This window comes from Rhea americana, unplaced genomic scaffold (genome assembly GCF_003343005.1).
Source record: "Rhea americana isolate MKP2758 unplaced genomic scaffold, rheAme1 scaffold_5, whole genome shotgun sequence".
Classification (NCBI taxonomy): Eukaryota; Metazoa; Chordata; class Aves; order Rheiformes; family Rheidae; genus Rhea; species Rhea americana.
The window spans coordinates 3,227,867-3,234,980 of record NW_028186645.1 but is presented as its reverse complement, the minus strand read 5'-3'; the positions used below and the strand labels follow the sequence as shown (position 1 = coordinate 3,234,980).

General features: G+C 45.8%; 1 protein-coding gene across 3 annotated transcripts in view; it reads right to left on the bottom strand.

Moving 5' to 3' along the window:
• The window catches only part of BCL11B (BCL11 transcription factor B), a 91,031-nt gene that overhangs the window by 82,153 nt on the left and 1,764 nt on the right, over positions 1 to 7,114 (bottom strand). The window lies entirely within an intron of this gene.

Sequence of the window (7,114 nt, the reverse complement as noted above, 5' to 3'; positions counted from 1 at the left end):
AATAATAATAATAATAATAAATAAGTAAGTAAGTAAAAATCACAGAAAACGCGCCACAGTTTCAGGGGAAATAAGGGGGGGGGGGCGGCACAGCAACAACGCAGAACCCAAACAGAACAAAACCCAATAACGTCCAAGAATCGCCGTGAATCGCAAACATTTGTCAGACGCTATTTCATCGGAAAGGACGCGCCGCGTTTCAGAAGGGAGTGGCGTGTCTCCTCTTAAGTAAACTATACCTACATAAAAAAATATTTACTGCTTTTGAGAGCATAAAATGCATAGGCTCTTCTATAGACTGCAGAAGCTGTAAATCTTGCCAGATAAAATGCAATGTGATGATGTGATATAAAAGCATTCTTTGTTCCCAAGCGAATAGATTTGTTTTATTTAAAACTACATGACAAGCAAGGAGAGAAAAAAGCACTCGGTACCACAAAAGGCAAAGGAGAGGTATTTTGGTACAATCTTTTAACTGGCTTAAGGAGGAATATTTGAATCACAGATTCTTACACAAAGATTTAAAGGGCATGATCAAAATTAAGCAATTAGTTTTGAATGCGTACTAAACACACAAGTCTGTTCTTTTTTTAAAATATGTTTCAGAAGAGACTGTACTTCTCAATTGCGTATAAAGCACTGTTGCTTATATACAGTTTTCTTAAGCCATTTTTTTATTTTCATTGAAGCATATTCATTGTAACATTCAGCAAATTTATGGCTTATTCCAGTGGCTTAGTAAAAGGGGTCATAAAAAAGTTAAGTAAACCAGTGTTTTTTTTTTTTTCCCTCTCCCTTAACTTTGGATTCCTTTTTTAAACTGTGCTGTCTAGTGCTTAGTCTTCGGAAAGTACCTTGGGCATATCCAGCCCAGACACAAATTATCAGCTGCTCCAGGAAAAAAATCAGAATTTCTTGCACTGAGGCAACTACACAAAAGACTTGCATACATCAAAAATACAGAACTAAGTTCCTGTGAATGTTGCAACATTAATCAAATCCCCAATCTGGTGTCACTTTTGCTAGTAAAATGATGATATTCTTCTAACCCCCTTCCGCCGGTGTGTGCCTGCAACGCATGAAGTGTGTCCCTCTGCTTTAATTTGTTTTCGAATGGCCTGCTTTAGGCATTTTTTATATATTCCTTGAGAGAAAGGGGGGGGGGGAGAAAGAAAGAAAGATAAAAGGAAGCTACTACTTAAGAGCTCCAACAAGGGTGTACGGTACTGAGCAGGCAGCAGCTTTTCGGGAGGGAGAGCAGTGAGCAAAATTAAYTGATGCTCAGGTGCTGAACACACAACTGCCTCTGAGGCTTGCAACCGTGGGTGCAGAGGAGCGGTGTGCAGCCTGCACAGATACATTTTAAGAAAGTAAATAAACACAAAAGAGGAAGGTGCTGTAGTAGGAGCAGCTGAATGAATCACACATTTATCAGCGCACGCTGTTACTGATGTCTTTTTCCTCCATCATTAAAAAAATATATATATAYAAAGCTATCTACATTCAATGCTGATACTTTACCAGGTGCTTTTACAGTATTCCTGACTTTAAAGCAGGCGGTAACCCCTCAACCACAGTTTATTTTTCCTCACGCTTTCTCTTGAGGCTACCAAGGCAAGACCAAAGTGGACGGACAACTGAAGTGAGCGCGGGGCACGGAGCAACCTGGAAGAAACGGCTGCACCGCGGCAGAGCAACCGAAAGAAGAGAAAGCTCTGGCAGGGAAGCAGAGAAACATTTTGGGGCAGCCCATCTGCCGGGGGAGACTTTTCTAATGGGTCTCAGTCTCAGCGAGTAGGCCGGGTGKGAGGCAGAGGAGGGAGCGGGAGGAAGGGGAGCCTGTGTGCACGCAGAGTGGGCAGGGAGGAGGAGACGGCCACTGCTGCTCCTCTTAGCAAAAGTTAACAGGGAAGAGAAGCAAAGCCGCAGTCGGCAAAAGTTTTGAGGTTTCGGGGGGAGAAGGGAAGGTTTTCCCTCCCGCACTGCCGGTGGAGGAGACACTGTGCTCTTCATCGCACAGGTCTGCCAAAGGAGCTGCCTGCTGTCTATATGCTCCCCACTAGCTCAATTCAAACATTAAATGAAGTAGAGAAATCATCAGATAAATTGCTGGCCCTCTCTACTCAAGAGTGAAGGGTTTTTGTACAGTCGATGACAGCCCTGATCTTTTGTCTGACCTAATTTATTTCTCTTTCAGGTTAGAATGAAGCACGCTTTCCTGTCATGGGATAACCTTCATCCACATATTGTGCCCTAAAAATAAGAATATGCTTTTACCATGTTAACAATGCCATAACTTRATGAATTTCTTGGACTGGGCGAAGTCAACATTCTCCCCTGACATCCAGTGATCAAAGCGTGCTATGTGTATGCCACRAAATTATATGTTTGGGCAAGAAAGCGTCCCACAAAAGTCCATCCACGGCGCACAAGCAGCCTGGAACGGTGAACAGCACAGGCCTGTGGAAGCAGCCTGTGAGCTATTCAACAGCAACTTCTACACAACACGTGTGATTTTGTGTTTATTCTTTAGGAAAAAAATACTTATTTTCATTTCCAACAAGTGCGGGGTTTTTGTTATAAGGACCCGAGGATCAAAGTGCAGCGAACTATTTGATATCGGGTCCCCTCAGCAGGGGTACATGTGGCTTTCTGACATGCAAGCAGGGCAAATGGTGTGTGCGTATGTCTGCTTTGTTGCTGTACACACTTTCTTCTAGAAGTTCAGCTTCCTTGCCCCGRGTTTTTATATCCACTGGAAGCAAACAAATGGATGTACACGGGCTTTTCCCCCCATGCGCAGAAACACCCTTATGTGCAGGTGCTGTTACCCCGATCGCTATCTGACAACAACAAATTGAGAATTTAAACATCATATGCTGACAATAAAAGGCATTGTTAAAAAACTAATTTTAATTAAAAACTCCTGTCTGCCGGAGTCCATTAATCAGCTGTGATTTGGCTAAAAATAGACGTGTCTCGCTTGCAGCCCCTCTCTCAGCTACACTATATAGATCTTCGCATGAAAATCAATACTACAACTTTACACTGAAAACATTTTACAGCAGCGTAAACTGCTGCTCAGACAGAGCTATTATTTCCTAGGGTAGCGCATCGGAGGCAGCAGGGCTGAGCCAGCCCCTGCATGAGACAGGCTATGAGCTCCCCCTAGTCGCCAACACCCGCCACTTGCAGCCGGGGGCACCGCGCAGCCTTGCGATCCACCTAAAAGCCAGCAAAGTTTATTCTGGAAAGTATTTTGTATCAACAAACAATACCGAGCGCGAAGCAATCTAGACAGGGAACGTGCGAGAGAAATAAATGTCTTATGCGAGGCATCTTGAATGGCAAAGATACGCGAGCAGCAAGCTCAGCTCGGGGAAGAGCAGCAGAAGAGGTGTCAACTTAAGGCAGTAACCGATATCAATAATTCGTACTACTTCTACGAGCACGCACTTCTCTAGGTCGTAATTATTGTCAAATATGCCACAGGACGACCCTTTGTTCTGCGCAGAAACATACATTTTGCACAAGACAAGGGCTCCAACCAGTCCTGTTAAACACAGCCAGGTTGTAAAATCTTTAAGACTTTTACTTCACAATATTTAAATAAGCCTGACAAAATACCGTCTGCATCTGCYGACCAGCAAAAAAATGTAAAATGAATTTTCACCTGCTGTACATCTATTTAAGACACCAATCAAATCAACCAAGAAAGATTAAACAATCTAGATCTACAATCTAATTACTCAGCATCAGTTTTAAAAAAAAAATTAAAAGATCAGAAAACTGTGAAAATCTGCTAGTATTTTTTTATCTACAAGTCCAGTACAAATATATTCAAATAAAAGGCAACTTGAAAATCACTAGAACGCAGCCCTTTTTTTCCTGACCTATTTAAAGCCGACACATGTAACGTCTTTTAAAAACGTTAGGCTTTTCTATGCACAATTATGCGGATATTATGAAAAATAGAAGCCGTCTCCAAAATAACTTCCTCTCTAATTCTTTAGTAACAGCTTGCATTCTCTTTTGTACAAGAGATGATTAGTTTTTCTTTTCCGTAGGAAAAAGTGCATTAATTGCACTAAAGCTAAATGCATTTTAAGTGAAGTTCCTTGAAGCAATTTGCAAAAACTTCAACATGCAAAATTGTTGCTGTTTCTTTTTATTTTTAATGTGCAAATAAAAACTGTTAAATGAAATTATTACTCTTCCTAGGGAACCTGTTGACCAGGTACTGAAGGATTTCCTTTGGGAAACCTGGCTCTCGATCTGGAACAGTAGGATTTTACTGTCCTTTCCCTCCCAATCTTTGTTGCTGCTCTACAGAACGTTCTTGCTTTGCCGCCTTCTGTAAAACTGCTATCAGCAGGCTTTTCACATGCTCTCGCCTTTCACATTTCCTTCAAATGTAAAATGCAGAACTAGTTTTAAAACAGATTTCTCAAGTTAAAAAAAAAGAGGAAAAAAAATTAAGATGGAAAATCATCAGTTTGAATCAAACCAATATAATGTTTCTTTGCACAGCTCTCCAGCACAGTCTCTTTTCTACCTCATCACACTTTTTGCTTTGTCCACCCACTTAAGGGTGGACAAAGCTACCAAGTTTGTTCTGTCCACCAGCACTGAAGACAGGTCCAGAGCTGCTCTTTTCTCTCCACGACCCCCCCCCCCCCCCCCCCCCCCCTCCCTCGGGTGTCCTGTTTGGGGGCCCCCCCCCCCCCCCCCCCCCCCGGGGGGCTTTTTGGGGGCCCCCCCCCCCCCCCCCCGCCCTTTTTGTACTGCACATGCATCCATTACAGGGCTGCCTGGGTGAGCCTGGCAAGGACAAACAGGCCACTGAGTTTTGCAGTCTTAAAAGACCACTGTGCTAATGAGACACTGCAACTCCAGAGCACAACTACATTGCAGTTTCTCTGCTTTTCATGTTTGTTTGTCTTACACTCAGGATCTAAACGTTTCTCTGAACACCAAGAGCATGAAACCTAATAAACTCCAGCTAAGCAGTGTCAGAAAACCCTTCTCTTTCTCTCACTCCCCATCTCCCTCTCCCTATCTCTTTTCTTGTCTGGCACAAACCTCCAATCCATCCTGAAATGCAACTCTCCTGACAGATGCCAAAAAGAGAGAAAGAGAAAGAGGAAAAAAAGAAAAGCCAAGCTAAACATGACATAAATGCAAGATTTCACAAAACAGTACCAATTCATCCCAGCTTTGGGGGCTTGGCTTGGGGTTGGGTTTATTTTGTTGCAAGTGTTTTGGCTTCCTATTCCATTGCAATGCTACTTTGCAAACTCCCCCTTGCAGAGGACAGCAGCTTCCCTGGGTTCCTTTTTTTTTCCTCCCCCCACCYGAATTACACCTTCGCGAGGACTGCGCACCCCGCTCCTGGCCGCCTGCAGCGGGGGCCCGGCGGCTGTGCGAACATGCCTGCRCTTCCTGCGCCCCCAGCCCCAACCTCGGCACAGCGGCGGCACCCCCCCACGCAGCTCCCACCCGCCTCCCAGGGATACCTTCATTTTTTGCTGCCACTGTTCAGTATGCAGCCTGATTTCTCCGCCAAGCTTCCTCTGGATGGAGAGACAGATAGATACAAGCGGGAGGGAGGGAAGCTGCACGCTGCTCCACTCTCCATTCCTCCCCAGCCTCCCCGCTAAACCCATTGTACACGCAGCTCCTCGGCACCTTTTAATGCTCGTCCTGCCTCGTTATTTACTTCCAAGTAAAGCGATCAGAAAAGCAGATCACATTGGAAGAACAAACCTACCTGGCTGTCTTCTCCACCCCAGTTCCCCCCCACACACACACAGCAACAGCAGCAAGAAATGTTTCACCCCTTTAAACAAATTCAGACGTGCGCAACAAAACAGATTTTCCGCACACCCCCTTCCAACACCCCACATCTCCTCGCAACTGAGACAGGAAAGAAGTGGGAGAAACTGCACAGGGCGATTCACAGGGTTTGGGTTGCTGATGGTTTTCTTATTTTTTTTTTTTTTTAAGGAGGAAAAAAAGGAAAAAAATAAGCCGCCAACAAAAAGGGAAACACATTTTCCAAACCGGATGGTTAAAAACAAAATGCAATTAACGAAGGGAGAATGGGGGGGCAGATTCACCTTTTATGGTGATGCAAATCTGGATCCAAAATAACAATGAATTAAAAACACTCCCCCCCCCGAAAGAGAGCTGAGTACCAGATGCATCTTCATTTGTGTTCCACCAGCTGATGGGCTGGAGGTGGGGCGGGGGGAGGAGGAATGGGTTAAAAAATAAAGGAGCACACCAAAAAAAAATAAATAAAAAAGAAGAAGAAAAAAAAGGGGGGGAGAGACAGAGCGAAAGAAATTGGAAATTCGGGAGCCAAAACGTCCCCCCACAACCCTCCCCTAAGAAAAGAAAAAAAAATCACAGGAGGTGGGAAATATATATATATATATATATATATATATATCGATATATATATATATCGATTCCCAAGGAAATCTTACAAACAGAAATTTATCACCGGTAACAAAGAAAGAGAGGAGCTCGCAAGCACCAAATGCTCCTGGCAGATGGCTCCTATTCTTGGCTTTCAGGGGAGGGGAGAGAAGCCTGGGGAATATTTTATTTATTTATTTAAATTCTTTAAAATCTGAACATAAATATTCGGATCCGCCGCGGCTGAGGCTCAGCCCCGGGCCGGCTCCGCGCGCGGCGCCGCCGCCCCCCGCAGCACAGCAACTTGCGGAGCCCCCCGGGGGGGGCCCGGCCGGCTTCCCGGCGGGGAGCGGGGCCACGCCGGCCTGCGCCCCCCCGGCCTCGCCGCGCCGAGCTGCCCCCCCCTCCTCGCCCCTCTCCCGTGGCTGTAGGGGTGGGGAAGGGGGAGGAGGGGGGATGCTGGAGCTCAAGGGGGGGGCTCCTTCCCTCCCTCCGCTTTTCTTTTTCTTTCTTTTTTTGGGGGCAGTGTGTGTGTGTTTTCATTTGACAATGGGAGCGCCGGCAAAGTGCAGCCTCCGCTCCTGCCCCAGCTCCGCCGCCGCTGCCCGGCCCCCGTTTCGTGCCCTGCAGCCCCGTCCGCCGCCGCGGCTCTCCCCGCGCTCTCCTTGCGCCGACAGGCACCCCGAGCCCC